Source organism: Nicotiana tomentosiformis, chromosome 4 (genome assembly GCF_000390325.3).
Source record: "Nicotiana tomentosiformis chromosome 4, ASM39032v3, whole genome shotgun sequence".
Taxonomy (NCBI): domain Eukaryota; kingdom Viridiplantae; phylum Streptophyta; class Magnoliopsida; order Solanales; family Solanaceae; genus Nicotiana; species Nicotiana tomentosiformis.
This window is the reverse complement of record NC_090815.1, coordinates 54,799,295-54,816,563: the sequence shown is the minus strand read 5'-3', so window position 1 is coordinate 54,816,563 and position 17,269 is coordinate 54,799,295. Positions and strand designations below refer to the sequence as shown.

General features: G+C 38.5%; 1 long non-coding RNA gene across 1 annotated transcript; it reads left to right on the top strand.

Annotated features, from left to right (window-relative positions):
* The first annotated feature begins 1,224 nt into the window (after nucleotides 1–1,224).
* Nucleotides 1,225–16,672, top strand: LOC108947011 (uncharacterized). Its single transcript, XR_001971399.3, has 2 exons — nucleotides 1,225–1,928; nucleotides 16,395–16,672. It is a non-coding gene; the product is annotated as an uncharacterized lncRNA (long non-coding RNA).
* Nucleotides 16,673–17,269: the final 597 nt, after the last annotated feature.

Below are 17,269 nucleotides of genomic sequence, written 5' to 3'. Positions count from 1 at the left end.
ATTCCAAACGACTGACTTTTTAAGTATTTATTTAAGGATCTTTTTAAACTGATTTAAAGGCCTAAATTTTAGGTATCTAGTTTAAATGAAAAAAGATTTAATAACCTAATTTCAAGGAATTTTCAAGTCCGAAATATTAGGAAAATAATTAAATTACTATTTTATCTAGTGCGAACTCTATTTTTAAAGGGTAAATAAGGTGAACGACATTTCGCTAAGGGCCTTCGTGCTTTTAATATAGCATAGATATTTTTAGGTCACTATTTATATTAATGGTCGGGTAAATTTCACAAATAATCATAAAACTATGACTTTTTTTACCAAAGTCATATAACTTTGTTTTCTCACACAAAAATTATAAACATTTCAATAACTCACACAAAAATCATAGTGATAAGAAATTAATTTTTTTATTTATTTTCAGTCTAATATATAATAACCCAATTAAAATAAAAAACATATATATGTTTAGCCCTCTAAAAAATTATATATATATGTGCATATATATATATATATATATATATATATATATATATATATATATATATATGTGTGTGCGTGCGTGCGTGTGTGTGTGTGTGTGTGTGTGTGTGTGTGTGTGTGTGTGTAATAAACATATAATATGCATATTATATATTTTTTGGCTAGCGAATGCAATTAGTTTCGGCTGACGGTCAGTTTTGTACTTTCCCCTTAAAATAGGAATTACCCAACCCGATCCGACCCGACCCAATACCCATTTACATAAATTAAAATAATACTAAAAGTGAATCCTTCTCTCACAAAAAAACTTAGTTTGGAATGCATGAGATTCTGATAAAAAAAGATATAATTAGAGAAAACTTAGAACAAAAATGCTATCAATTTGAATGAATATCTTGAAAAGAAAAATAAAAAATAGAAGTATCATGTCTTGAAGGATTCACTTTTAGTATTATTTTAATCTAGGAAAACTTTCAGAAATGTCTATTGTTTGGAGGCTTATTATTGGGCGTAGCTATAATTTAGTTAATTACATTCTGTAGCTACTAATTGCTTGTCATGGGATGTATCTCGTTGTATTCAATTCGGTTGCATACACTGTATTCAATTCGAATGTATTCATGCTTATATATTTTACATTATATTCAATTCTACTGTATTTAAATTCAGTTGTATTCAAACAACAAAATATCAAGAAATAGATTGTATACTGTTTTATTCAATTCGGCTGTATACATTGTATTCAGTTCGACAATATTTATTCTTATCTATTTTACATTGTATTCAATTTTACTGAATTCAATTCGACTGTATTCAAATAACAAAGTCACAAAACAGTGATATTCGGTTGTATTCAATTCACTATATTCACTTGTAACTGCTTTTACACTGTATTCAATTCACTATATTTAAATACAGGAAAAAATATATTTAAAAAAATACATTTGCATTGAAAAATAAATAATACACTCAAATACGAGTGTATTTGTACAGAATACAATGTATTAGTATCATTGTGTGTGACTCAATAGCAAAGAAGAAAAGAAAGTTCGCCGGAGATGACGTTTTTCGGTCAAGCAAATCACCACCATCCGTCTGGATCTAACATTGTATCTGGATATTAAACCTCTTTCATTTTCAACTGAAAAGAAAAAGGTTCAACAAAAGAAGTTGGGCGTTGACCTCAAATAGCATTTGATGCATGCTCATCTATCTTGGCTTATTGCATTTTAAAAAAATAAGTCGATTTCCCAATCAATAGGCTAAGGTTTCGTAATCTCGTTCTGTTCGAGGAACTTGTTTTAACGCTGGCCAAGCAAATCATCACCTGGATCTGGATCTGATGCCAAATCTGGATCTAACGCCAGATCTGGACGGCGGTCTTGCCGAGGGCATAGAGAGAGGGATTGAGCGAGAAGAAAGAGAGGGTTGAAGGAAAAGTTGAGGTATCAATTATATATATTTGTACTTTGCTGTAAAATATAAAAAGTGGCTATAAATAATAATATTTTTAAAGTGCTTTGGTTTATATATGTATAGTTATTGGGTCGGAGGTCGGGTCGGGTCGGGTTGAGTCATTCCTATTTTAATTGAATTATTATTTACTAAACTGAAAATAAAAAATAAAAAACTATGGAATAAGAAAATACTATTGAAAAGTTATATTTTTCGGTCAATATGATTTTTATGTGAGAAAACATAGTTATATGACTTTGGTGAAAACAATCATAGTTATATGACCATTTGTGAAATTTACCCTATTTTGATCTCCTTCTAGAGAGTTTCTTAAATATAATTTATGCACTTCACAATAGAAAGAATAAAAAACTTACTGCAACAGATTTTGAAATTTTTAAATTTATAACTTTTATTTTGGTTATGATTTTTTTATAGATAGTTTAGTTTTTTCAACACCTTAAGTTCTCAGTTAACTTGTGGGAAACCTTTTGGATAACTTTATTTCAGTTGTTATAAAATTTTCTTTTTGGTAATTCAGTTTCTTCTATAATTCTAGACCATAGCTAAGGTTTCCAATAAATTTGTGTGATACATTTTCACTTCTAGGATTTAACCTATTCTTGATATTGTCATAGTTTTTCCTTTATTTCTTGTTCTCCCAACAGTCCACGCATAATTTTCTTCATACTCAAAACCAGTGTAGCAAACGTGTTGGGCTCATTAGCCTGTAGATATTCTTAATATAATGTGATATCGTTCGTTTTTTGGCAAAGTTCGTACGACTTTCACTAAAAGGTCTTACACCATTAAAAAATTATTATTATTTCCGCTAATTCTTCATGTATGTTAGGCTTACCTAGTCTTAGAGATTAGGTGCCATCACGACATCCTACGGAGGAAAATTGGGGTCGTGACAAATTCCTATACCTTATATGTAGGCTTCAAATCTTTTCAGCTACCAATGAGGAACTTTGTTCACACACCTAATAATATCCCATCACCCCCAAACTAAGTTCCATGTGGGCAACTACCACGAACCACGAGTCAAATTTTGAGATTCATTATGTGCGACCCACATCATTAGAATATTTATGGCAATCGAAGCATGTTGTCCTGACCCAAACCGCAGGGCCGCGATGGGCACCTGATTCCTTACACAACTGAATACCAACGTAACATATCTTTCTTATCATACCGTCATGGGTAAGTGGGCCATAAGGGCCATCATAAGATAAAGAGAATAAAACATAAGGGAATACTAGACATAGGACGACTCAACATGATATAGAAACTTATACATGTGACATACGGGCCTATAAGGTCGACATAATAATTTGTATACTCAAAACATAGGCCGATAAGGCCATACAAGTATCCATATACATGACATCTGTCTACAAGCCTCTAAGAGTACATAAATGTCATAAAGCTCGGGACAGGGCCCCGTCATACCAATCAATACATGTCCAAATCATACTGACCAAATAGGTAACTCCGGAGCAAGTGGAGTGCATAAACACCTTCCGCTGAGCTGATAGCCTACTAGGAAAACTCTCAACCTGTCTATCGGGACCTGCGGGCATGAAACACAGTGTCCCCAGGTAAAAGGGACGTCAGTACAGATAAAGTATCGAGTATGTAAGGCATGAAAGCAGTATATAAAAGACATGAAAGAAACATGGAGTAAAGAACTGAACCTGTAAGTCTGAATAGCTCTGTGAATCATGAAACATTTATAATGTCATGCATGTGCGTATAAATGTCATACCATGCATAGGTATATGCATACATAACATCATCAAGCCTCTGAGGGCATCCCATCATATCATCTCAGCCACTGTGGGCAAAACCATCAACGTATATCAGCTGATCAGGTGGTGGTGCGTATATAACGCCATAACCTTTTCCCATATCCCATATACATATAATATACACGTACATAACACTATCTGGTCATGAGTCAATGTACATGTATAAATGAATGCAATGCATAATGAAGTAAGTTAGTAAGATTTCTCGGAATGTCATAAGATAAATATGCTTTCGGATAAACTTTAGCAACTTACATATTTTTCGGATACCCATGAACAGGAGATATAATAATAGGACACATGGGGAATCAAGAACATAGGCACCCCTAGTACTTCTATGAATAGAGTCATTTATGAAAGTTTCGCGTTTGCACGTTTTGTTTGTATCATATGAATCATGTCAAAAGGAAAGAATGGATGGCCTTAACATACCTAAAGTCGTTAATGCAACTCAACAACAAGCTTACGACAACTAGAGCGCCAACCCTATAATAAAGAAATACATGTACAACTTAGATAGCGGTAGTATATCATGTATCTCAAACGATAACTCGATTCTTAAAATAAAATGGACAGCATTTCCCCTGACTTTACTGCTCCCTCAAGCCTACTATAGGCGAGATATAAACACAATACAATCAGCAACTCAAAAACAACCCAACTACAATTCGGGACCTTCAATACAACAAAAGCCCCAAATATACCACAACACGCCCAATCAACAAGTTGTCAATTAGCCTGCAATTGCAACGACGAGTGACCAACCTACTACCCTACCACATGTGGCATTTCTCCATGCTCTTCATCCTTCCAAACTCCATAAATCAGAAGCACAATAGGCCAACACGAGTGGACTATAAAACAGTCCACTAAAAGTGAAATAAATCGAACTCACGGCTTCTGATCACCGTCCCGCGAGTTCTAATATTTGGAAATGAATTTATCAACCTTCCTTGATATTTAATAGCTTAAATACAGAAAGTATACATTTTCTTAATTATGAAGTACCTTCCAAAACTCAAACTATAAAGAAAAAGAGAGGCGATATAGCGATACTTACGTCGTAGGGATCGTTTTAGTGTTATCGCTTCTTGATTTTGTACCCGGGATGTTAATAATATTTGAAACCCTAGAATAGAGCTTAAGGATATGTTTATGGGTGTTATATGGTTGTGTGCTATGGAAAATGAAGATAAACACGGCCTAAGACCTATATATATCAAGTTTGGAAAAGTCAAAGAGGTGCTAGCTTGGCACCCTCTCATTGGCCCATCTTCCGACGCTTATATCTTTTTATTTGGATATCGTATGAATGAATGGTTAAGAGCGTTGTAAACTAAATTCCATGACCTTCAATTTGGTATATAATATGTCTCAAAAAGATCTAATATAACACATGAAATGTATTGCTCAAAAAGCTTTAGTGACACACCTATTTGTCACTTATGCAGTCTGCGCAATCTCGCAAAACTGCAAATATATCTGTACTCCAATGTCGTATCGACAAACGGTTTAATGATTTAGAAACTAGACTAGTAGATATTCAATTTGATATGTGGATCATCCTGTAATTCCAATTATATTGGGAGAAACACTCAGCTACATCTGACCTGATTTTCAGCACATTTATGAATATAACTTGTCATGACCTTTGCCAACTTTTGTTCCACAACTCGCTTGGATTCAAAATGTAATACACGACTATAATAAGCCTAAAATAACTCATAACATAACCTCCTTATCATGTTAACCACCATATTCTTATCCCAAGATTACATGTTATAATATTCCTAACTTGTCGACTTTCGACGAAACTTATTTTCTTCAGTTTGCTTAGCTTCTAAGTCTTTCAACCCTCTTGGTACTTGTTATCTATGATATTAAAGATTTGTAACCTCCAAGGTAACATGATTAACTTACCATATGTACTTTCAAAGATGATCTCATTTCTGAGCTTACATCAATTGACTTATGATGTATTCTCACGTACGAAAACATGAGGTGTAACACATATAACTAGCTTCTTCTTGTGTGTGCGTTCGAGGACTATTGGTGGAGGATAATGAAGAAGGACATAGTGGCGTATATAGCCCAGTGCCTAAATTGTCAGCAGGTGAAGTATGGGCACCAGAGTCTAGGAGGTTTGCTTCAGAGACTTGAGATTCCCGAGTGGAAATGGGAGCGAGTTACTATGGACTTAGTTGTTGGGCTCCCACAGACTCAGAAAAAGTTTGACATTGTATGGGTGATTGTGGTAAGGTTGATCAAGTCGGCTCATTTCATTCCGGTGGTGACTACCTATTCTTCAGAGCAACTGGCTCAGATCTATATCTGCGAGATTGTCCGACTTCATGGAGTGCCGGTATCCATCATCTTCGACCAGGGCACATAGTTTACATTGCGCTTCTGGAGAATCATACAGTGTGAGTTAGGCACACGGGTTGAGTTGAGTACAACATTCCACCTCCAGACGGACGGACATTCTGAGCGCACCATTTAGATATTGGAGGATATGTTTCGTTCCTATGTTATGGAGTTCGGGGGTTCTTGGGATCAGTTCTTTCCACTTGCGGAGTTTGCCTACAATAATAGCTACCAATCGAGTATTCAGATGGCTTCTTATAAGGCCCTATATGGGAGACTGTGTCGTTCCTGAGTTGGTTGGTTTGAGCCGGGAGAGGCTAAGTTATTAGGCACATATTTGGTTCGAGATGCCTTGGAAAAGGTCAAGTTTATCCAGGATCGGCTTCGTACAACCCAATCTAAACAGAAGAGTTATGCGGATCAAAATGTTCGTGATGTTGCATTCATGATTGGAGAGTGGGTCTTGCTCCGGGTTTCGCTCATGAAGGGTGTTATGATGTTCGGGAAGAAGGACAAGTTGAGCCCTAGGTATATCAAACATTTTGAGATTTTTGAGAGGATTGGTGAAGTGCCCTACAAGCTTGCATTGCCACCTAGTCTATCTGCGGTTCATCCGGTATTCCATGTTTTTATGCTCCGGAAGTATCACGATGATCTGTCCTATGTGTTGGATTTCAGCTTAGTCTAATTAGACAAGGATTTGTCTTATGTTGAGGAGCCGGTAGCCATCTTGGACAGACAGGTCCGAAAGTTGAGGTCAAAGAGCATTGCTTCAGTGAAGGTTTAGTGGAGGGATCAACCAGTCGATGAGGTGACTTGGTAGACCGAGCATGATATGCGTAGCCGTTATCCTCATCTTTTCATCACTTCAGGTATGTCTTTATACTTGTTCGAGGATGAACGTTTGTTTTAAGAGGGGGAGGATGTAATGACCCGATCGGTCATTTTGAGTATTTTAGCCTCGTTCCCCTATTTATTGCCTCCTCTATGTTATATTGTGGTTATGTGACTTGTCGGGGTGGTTGATTTTGGTTCGGGTGAGTTTCGGAGTGAAATGGGACACTTTGTCCTAAAGTTGGAAGCTTAAGTCGAAAAAGTTGACCGGAGTTTGACTTTTGTGTAGACGGCTCTAGAATGGAGCTTTGACGGTTCCGTCAGCTCCGAATGGTGATTTCGGACTTAGGAGCATGTTCAGATATTGATTTGGAGGTCTGTAGGTCGTTTTGGCTTGAATTGGCAAAAGTTAGAAGGTTTGGAAGGTTGAGAAGTTTGATCGGGAGTTGACTTTATTGATATCGGGGTCGGATTCCGATTCTGGAAGTCGGAATAGGTCCGTTGTGTCATTTATGACTTGTGTGCAAAATTTGAGGTCAATCGGAGTTGGATTGATATGAATCGGCATAAGTTTTGGAAGTTGGATGTTCATGGTTTCAATAGGTTTGAATTGGATTGTGATTCATAGAATCGATATTGTTTGATGTTATTTAAGGTCTCGAGTAGGTTTGTTATGTGTTTTGGAACATATTGGTGTATTCGGACGGGGGCCCCATGTGTGAATCGGATTTAAATCGGATTATTTTTGGATTTAGTTGCCACATAAGCGAGATCGCTGGGCAGAAAAGGGGCAAATCGAGGGTTTTATTTCATTCTTCATCTTTTGACTTAGAGAGCTCGGTTTTGGGCGATTTTGAGAGATAATTTCAAGGAGTTGATCAGAGTAAGTGATTCTAACTCAAATTTGGCTATTAAACATGAATCAATCGTTGCTTTTATCATTTACTTAGTGTTTTGAGTTGGAAAATTTGGGGAAATTGTGAAAACCTCATAGACTATGGACCCGTTTGGCCATGAGTTTTGCCAAAATAAATTTGGGATTTATTTGACAAACAAATATTTTGCCATAGATTTTGCCCACATTTTGGCAAAATCCCAAATCCAAAATCCCAAAATCACCTCAATTGCTGATTTTGGGCCAAAACATGACCGTTACATTTTTAAATATTACCCCAAACTTTTATAGTTTGTAAAAGAGCCCACATTTATTACGACCAACTAAATATTTGATGAATATGCTCCCTTATCAGCTCAATCCTTTGTGCATTGCTTCTGATTTGTAGGCTAGATGGCTTTCTGAACACTCATATCAGTTAACTTTTTCTTTTTAATTAGAAGCCGTAATTCTCTAATGGGATTTCACTGTAATTAATGATTTATATAGTTCATTATAAAAATGATAATTTTGTACCAAACTTATTTATGTTCAGGACTATGGTTTATGATAATGGTACTATTGGATATTTGTGATAGTTTTTAGAACTTGTGGGGTATAAGTCATGTTTCATGTTTTTTCAAATAAAAAGTGAAATATGTTTTGAAAAATTATGTCCAAACACATTTTCATCTTCAAACCAAACTTCACCCAAATCAGATTTTTCAAAACAAATTTGGGAATCTATGGCCAAACGCTAGCTATATTTTGAGAATTTGAAGGTCGATTTGAGATCAAAATTGATTAATTTTAGTATGGTTGGACTCGTTATTAAATGAGTGATCGGATTTTGTAAGTTTGGTCGGGTTCCGAGACGCGAGCTCGAGGTTGACTTTTTGATTTTCTTTAAAGATTGAAACTTTATTCGGAATAGTTTCCTATGGTTTGTATTTATGGTATAAAGTTATTTTGGCTGGATTCGAGCAGTTCGGAGTTGGATATTCGCGGAAAAGGCTTACTAGTGGATTGAGTTAGCGTGTTGTGAGATAAGTATCTTGCCTAACTTTGTGTGGGGGAATTACCCCTTAGGATTGGTGTTGTTTTATGTTAATTGTGGTACGTGAAAGCCGCGTACGCAAGGTGACAAGTGGGTAAACGGGCTAAATATGGTAATTGATTGGTTTAAGCTATGTAGATTCTTTTCATGCCTTTAATTGAGTTGTCATAACCTGTTATATTCGTTATCATTAATCTATCCTTATATGCTTTACTTGACATTGTTAATACCTTTTCATCTCTTACTTGTTATTTGCCCTTACATGCTTAGTTGAAGTTATTGTTTTCTTATTTCCTTGTTAAATACTTAACTGTTGAGTTACCTTACTTGAAGTTGTTATTTCTTGGAATATCTTATTGTTGAGTTTTGGTGTTGAAGTGCTGTGATCACATTGAGGTAAAGTTTTAAATTGTTGAAATACCATTCTTAATGATGGGCCAGCCTGGAGGACTTGAGGCCGGGTTTTGACTGTAGCTTGAGCACGATGATTTCAGTGGTGTGAGCATGTGCTTTTGGACTTATATGTCCGGTAGTGTTCTTATGAGTGAAATTGTGGCTCGATGAGTGGCTGGATGGCTATATGATGAGCATGACGTGACTGCGAGATGTGTTCAAATGGTTTGAGTGTGACGAGAAGAGTTTTCTTGATATGTAAAAGGACTATTGTGTGCTTGATTTCTGTCGTGATTTGAAGTATAGTCTCAAGTTATGAGTGTGTTGAAGGATCTTTCATTTTGTTTAATTGTGGAATGAATTAGATTCTCATGTCTTGTTGATGAGCTCAGACTCAGGAAGATTAAGTGACAGCGCAGTAATCGTGATTGCGAAAGGATATAGCAAGATGCCAATTTGAGGCTAAGCAGGTGGTTTATCTCTTGTGGAGTAATCTATAGAGGTGTGATCCTTATAATGTTGTGTGGAGAGTTTCCTTTCTACCAGCGGGGTATTATTTTTTGAGATTTGAATTTGAATTTGGTTGAGAAAGTTGACCTGATCGTCATGTGGATGTATGCGAGCTTAGTAGATGATTTGAGGTACTATATGGTTTGTTTTATGTGAGCTTATGAAGGATTTAGTTGAATCTCCCTACGGTATTATGGCAGTAATAGAGTATGGGAATGGTGAGTTATCAGATGTTCTATTCTATGGCATTGAGCTAAGTGGGGGAGTCTGCTATCGACGATTTGATTGCATGGTTACGTGTTGTATTGGTTTTGGTCTGAGGCATACTTATGGATCAATTATGACTTGTAGAGGTTGAGATCGAGGATGACTCGAGTAACGAAATTTTTGGATACAGGATATGTTACACCTTATGGGTATATGGGAATCATGGGATGATTGAGTTGTTATTCGTGAAGGATGTAGTGCGCGGGGAGTAGGAATTTCTCGGTTGCTTAAAGGTGTGGATTACTTCTTTGGCTGTTGTTGTGCTAATAGGGCATATGTCGTTTGGCCTGTTTGGGCGGCGCAATTGAGATTTGAGCATAATGGATGACTCCCGAGAAGGATCTAATGGATTCAAGAATTATATATAGCAATTGAGAATTTATTCGAATTTATATATGGCTAGACTCCGAGATTTGCGTCGGAGGGTCTCGGGACTCACAGTATTTCTGTATCACTATGAATTCTACATTTCAGTATCAAGAAGGTAAAGGAAATAGTTTCAGGTTCACATGACTCTTCGGAGTGGGTGTCTCGATTGTGGTACTTTTGGGGTGCTTGAGAGGGAATACAACGGCTTATGGGCCCTAGGGCGGTGTGGTTTTATTCTAGGATCTCGTGGGGTGAGCTTTGTTTGAGGATCATGGTATTATGGCGAGGAGGAGTGTCAACTTGAGGATAATTCGGACGGAACTCAGAGAAATAGTACAACTTGGTAGTAGGTTAGATCAGCAAGGTAATAGATATGATCGGTTCTTTGTGTACTTATGATGTGGTGAGGCTCTACATGTATTTTGGTGTCAATACTCTTGGGTTTGGCGACCTGCGTGGCTTGGTTGAGTTAGAGAGACTCGTTTCTGATGGTTTGGTTATAGGCAAATGGGTTTCGACGAGTTCTCGATGGTTTCTATCATGGCTTGAGATGGATATTTCCTACTGGCATAAAGAACATATTGCGTATTGTGATTTTCTCCTGGATGAGATCAAATGGAAGGTTTCTGACTGATCGGGTATGTATTCTGCTTGTGACTTAGAGTTGATTATGAGATTCTCGTACTTTTTATATGATGGCATGATAGATGTGGTGTATTGTGTTGTATGGGATTGAGATTTGCATGTGCAAGGTCATGGTTCATATTTGGAGGGAAGGTCATGAATTTTGGACATCATGGACAATTTCAGATATTTAGACGAATGTTATAACTACTTGGTAATTCCTGAGAAAGGTGCACATTTCAGAAGGCACACTGCGTGTTGACTTACGGATGCTTCATTGGTATTGCGGTACTCGCTTGATTGATTGACTGCTGATATTCAGATTTTTACTATGTGGCACAGAAGAATTTTAGAAGTATTCCTAGTGGGATGATCGTGTATGAGAGGTGTGTTAGATATTCGGGCGGTGGAGTTGGAATTAGATATGGTGATTCGTGTGTTCTAGGGATTTGGAGACTAGGAGTTATCAGGAGCAGACTGTTTCATAGTGGTGGACTGTGAAAATGTGGCCAAAGCTAGCCAGATGATGGTATGTGTTATGATTAGGTCATTGTGGACTTTCGGAGGATTATTTATCTATTTGTAGATGATCAGAGTTGATTTGGGGGCCCATTGGTAGGCCTAAAGAGGATGTGTATTCTACACTGGGTTGAATTTGTTGACTCCGTACTGCTATTGTCGAGGGATGTGCCATTTGGTTAGAATTGATTTTTCTCGTATCTAATATGTTTTATGTGTTACTCTTCCATACAATGAGGGGTTGTGATTCGTTGGTTATATGCACACATGGTGCGGTTCTGTTTGGGCCTTATAGCGGGATTCAAGCGAGATGGTGATTGGGGTGTGAAATGCTTGATTGCGCCTGGGTTATGGTCTTTCCAGATTGTGGTATATTATGTTGTTTCCTTCCCCATGGTTATGGTCATGCACTTGTGTACTTAGTGTCAAATTTCCTATGGTTGTTGATTTGAGCATCGGGCTCGAGGTATTTCATATGGATCGGTGTTTGAATGGGTCACGTATTGCAGCGGGGTTATGATGGGATATGATCCTTCGTGATAGATTCATGTGTTTTGGGTTCTATTGTGTGTGATGGGTTCTTAGCGTTGCATTATGGTGGTACCTGTTGAACTTGCGGGACAGTTCTCTCATTCGAGTCATTTTCCATGATTGAGTACATTGAATTATTGCGTATTGGTGCACAGATTGCACGATTTGTGGCTCTGTGTAGTATTGGTGTGGCGTGTCAGTAGAGTAGCTTGTATTTGATAAGCGGAGGTTGTTAGACCTAGAATGGGTGCTATCGAATTTGATTGCGGTATATTTGAAAGGACAATGTCGTTGATCGGCTTAGAAATTAGCTATAGTTTTTGTCGAAGGAGAGGGATCTCCATGGCTTGTTGATCTGATGAGTGGTTATGAGTTTCTGCATGTTTATTTCATCATCGGCAGTGTATGAAGGTTTTAGAGCGAGGTTTTGTTTGATATGAGGTTTATTACCAGTACCGAATTTGTTTTGAGCAATTATTATGGTCAGAAGTTATTGCTACAAGTACGCCAGTTATGCGGTATATCATGTGATTACATCTTGGTTTATGGTTATGGCTTGATACAACTTGTTCAGACTTATATAGTGTGTAGATGCGAGGTTCGGGACCTATAGGTATTCCGGATGTTGGAAGCTGGATTCTATGGTTTACGGGCTAAGGTTAAAGTAATGATCTTTAGTGATGTTGTGTTGTCGGGCCTAAATGGAATAGGGTGACGTGGGATCACCCCCGAGTATGTATATGGTAAGGTTACACGACGGTTTGATGGCTTTGGAATGACTCTTGGCACGTTCAAGGACGAACGCATGTTTAAGTGGGGGAGGATATAACGACCCGACCGGTCGTTTTGAGCATTTGCACTTTGCTCGGTGGTTTGAGGGCATGAGTAGCTCTGTATGATGTATTATGACTTGTGTGAATCATAGGTTTTGGTTTTCGGGTTATTCGTAATCGATTTGGAAGAATGAATTTTATTGTTGAAGCTTTAAGTTGGAAGAGTTGACTAAGTTTGACTTTTGTGAATTTAACCTTGGAACGGAGCTTTGATGGTTCCGTGAGATCCGGATGGTGTTTTTGGACTCAGGCGTATGCCCGGATTTGCATTTGGATATTTCTAGAAGGATTCATCACTAATTGGCGAAAGTAGGAAATTTGAAGGCTTGAAAAGTTCATAAGTTTGATCGGGAGTTGACTTTGATGATATCGGGTTCGGATTGTGGTTCCGAGAATTAGAATAGCTTCGTTATGTCATTTGGGACTTGTGTGCAAAATTTGAGTTCATTCCGATTTGATTTGCTATGTTTCGGCGCGAGTTTTGGAAGTTGAAAGTTCATTTAAGTTTGATTTGAGGTGCGATTCGTCGTTTTGATGTTGTTATGTGTGATTTTAGGCCTCGAGTAGGTCCGTGTTATGTTATGGAACCATCTGGTATATTCGGATAGGGTCCCGAGGGGCTCGGGTGAGTTTCAGACGAGGTTCGGATCGTTTGGATCATTTTTGGCTAAAGTTGCTGGTGGCAGGACCTGGTGTGATCGCACCTGTGACTGGTTTGCGCGGGTGCGATGGTCGCACAAGCGTAACTGGGAGCAGGGCTCCGCAAATGCGAGAAATGGGCCGCACTTGCGGAAGCGCGGAAGCGGTGCCTTGGGTCGCAGGGGCGAGGTATGACGCAGGTGCGATGGCAGAGCCGCACCTGCGGGAGCGCAGGTGCGAAGTGGTGTTCCGCAGAGGCGATGGCTGTTGAGTTTGGTTTGTTCACATAAGCGAAGATTGGGCCACATGTGCGGGTCCGCAGAAGCAGAAATTTGGTTCGCAAATGCGATAATCGCTGGGCAGAACCTATAAATCGAGGTTTTGGTTCTATTATCATATTTTGCGATTTGGGGATCGGATGGAGGCGATTTTTGGAGTGAGTTTCACCACGTGGATTGGGGTAAATGTTCTCTACCCGCTTTTGATTATATTTCGTGATTCTATCTTCGTTTTTGGTAATTGGATTATGAATTATAAAGAGGAATTGAGGGTTTTAGCCTAAAGTTTCATATAGTGAGTTTTTTAGTTTTGAACATATTCGGAGTCGGATTTGAGTGAAACTAGTATGGTTGGACTCTTAATTGAATGAGTTGTCAGATTTTATAAGTTTCGTCGAGTTCCGAGGTGCGGGTCCGAGTTGGACTTTTGGGTTGTTTTTGGGCTTTTGATTAAAGATTCGGATTTTATCGATTAGGTTTGTTTCCTTTGGCATTGTTTGATGTATTTGAGTTGCTTTTGGCTAGTTTCGAGCCTTTCGGAGGTCGGTACGTGCGGGATGGCATTTTTGGAGCATCGCTTGGCTTACTCGGTATTGGATTTGGCTTGTTCGAGGTAAGTAACACCTCTAAACTTGGTGCTGAGGGTATAAAACCCCAAATTACGTGTTATGTGATTGATGTTGAGGTGACGCGCATGCTAGGTGACGGGCGTGTGGGCGTGCACCGTGTGAACTGTGACTTAGTCGATTCCATGGAATTGTGTAGCTACCTTATCTAGACATTTTTACTGTACTCTATGTGTTAGAGCACTTGAGTTGTAATTTATGCTAGGAACTTTGTTTAGGCTATATGCTGGCACTATTGAGACCCACAGTGGTCATTCCTTGCTGTTGAGTTAATTGTTTAATTGCAGTTATGTACTCAGTCGTATTCATCATTACATATCACGTCTCAGTCTCAGTTATTATATATTGTCACATCTCATATCATTGATTTGGGCTGCTTCGCATGAGTGTTGTGAGCCCGAGAGACTGGAGAGATTGACGACTTAGTGAGGCCGAGGGCCTGATTATGAGGTTATTGATACTATAGCACGTGAGTTTTCCGTGCAGCACGTGAGTTGTCCGTGCGGATCCAGATGCTGATACTATAGCACGTGAGTTGTCCGTGCAGCATGTGATATATCCGTGCAGATCCAGATATTGATACTATGGCACGTGAGTTGTCCGTGCAGCACGTGAGTTATCCGTGAGGATTCATGCCATGATTTGCTCATTATAGCGCTTGGGCTGAAGGAGCCATCCGGAGTCTGCACACCCATAGTGAGCGCAGGTACCTATTGAGTGTGAGTGTGAGTGCCGAGCGCGAGTGCCGAGAGACTAGGAGGACTGAGTGGATTGATACTATGAGAGTATGCATATGGTTATTCACTATGTTGTACTACATTCTACATGCACACTTGACATACATGCATAGAGATGCATTTTTTCTCATGCTGTACGGTATCACGTCATTCATGACTTCTCATACACATTGACATGTAGGCATAGAGATGTACTTTTCCTCATGCCATTTGATAATGAAACATTCACCTGTTGAAAAGTTTTTGGAAAAGAAAATCACGATTTTACAAACTTACTCATATTTTAGTGCTTTCGGTAAAAGATTTGGGTTTTCACTGTTATATTTGAAAAGCATGTCTATTTTCCGGAACTGTGAATGAGCTGAACATTATATCTCTAAGTTATTTCCTGTACCACTTTTATTATATTGTTATGAGCTGTTGTTGGCTATTGGTGTTGGAGTTTGACCTTTATCCCAATTCGTCACTACTTTCAACTTAAGGTTAGGTTTGTTACTTATTGAGTACATGGGGTCGGTTGTACTCGTACTACACTTCTGTACCTTGCGTGCAGATGCTAGATGTTGATGTTGCTATGCACGGCGGGAGCTGGATCTGAAGATGTACCTGCGTTTCGGCCATAGCTGCCTCTCGATCTTGGTAGCTTTAGAATTTTAATCTGTTCATATATATTTCAGACAGTTGATGTACTTTATTTCATACCAGCTTTGTAAATTCTAAATCTTAGAAGCTCATGATTTGTACTACCAGTCCTTGGAAATTTTTTGTATAAAAGCAGTTGTATTATCATTTCTTTTCTTAATAAATCTCATTAAATTGGATAGTTGTTAATTGGCTTACCTGACGGGTTGGGTTAGGTGCCATCACGACTAGTTGGATTTTGGGTCGTGACACATTTACATCACTTGTGTTTTGTTTGCATCATTTCCTTGGTGTTCTTATTACGTGTTTCCTCCATTGATGCCTTTATTGCCTTAACTTTTGGTGTAGCTTATCTTGTTGTATTTCTTCATTGTTTCATTCCCTGTTTCCATTATTATATTGTACCATACATGTTCAGTTTCTTTATTTATTTCAGTAGGTGTCTTGACCTGACCTCGTTACTACTCTACCGAGGTTAGACTTGGTACTTACTGGGTACCGTTGTGGTGTACTCATACTATGCTTCTGCATATCTTTTTGTGCAGATCCAGGTACTTCATACAACCTAGGCATCCGTGAGTTGAGTTTGGATCGGAGACTTCATGGTATACTTGCCGGTATTCGCAGGCCTCGCAGGCACCCTCTATCTTAGTTTCTATTGCATACTCCTATTATAGATGCTAATGTATTAGGGATGTTTCAGTATACTCGTGTAGAGCTTATGACTCGGTCTCACCAGATTTTGGGGTTATATTTTCAGTTGTATTGTGGAGTTCTTTTTATGATAGATGTTGGTTTTAATTAGAAGTTTTATTATTATTTCTGTTAATTCTTCATGTATGTTAGGCTTACCTAGTTTTAGTGACTAGGTACCATCACGACATCCTACGGAGGGAGATTGGGGTTATGACAAATTCTTATATCTTATATGCAGGCTCCTAATCTTTTCAGGTACCAATGAGAGACTTTGTTCACACACCTAATAATCTTCCCTCACCCCCCAAACTAGTTCCATGTGGGCCACTACCACGAACCACGAATCAAATTTCACTATGTGCGACCCACATCATTAGAATATTTATGGCAACCGAAGCATGTAACTAGATTCTTCTTGTGTGTGCGTCTCCAAGCTTGTAAAGGTAAGCAAATCGAGCCTCACGCCATCACTGTCCATTGCCATACTCGTCCAGTCGAACCTGGGATTTAATATTAGTTGTTGGGCTCAACTAGCCCGTAGATACTATTAACCTGGTGTGATATTGTTCGCTTTGGTCGAAGCCCGTGCAATTTTCCTCAAAAAGGTCTCACACCATTAAGATATGCCTACAGCTTGTGTAGGCTCCTAATCTTTTCAGCTACCAATGTGGGACTTCGTTCCCAAACCCAATAATCTTTCCCTTAAACTAAGTTTCACATGGCT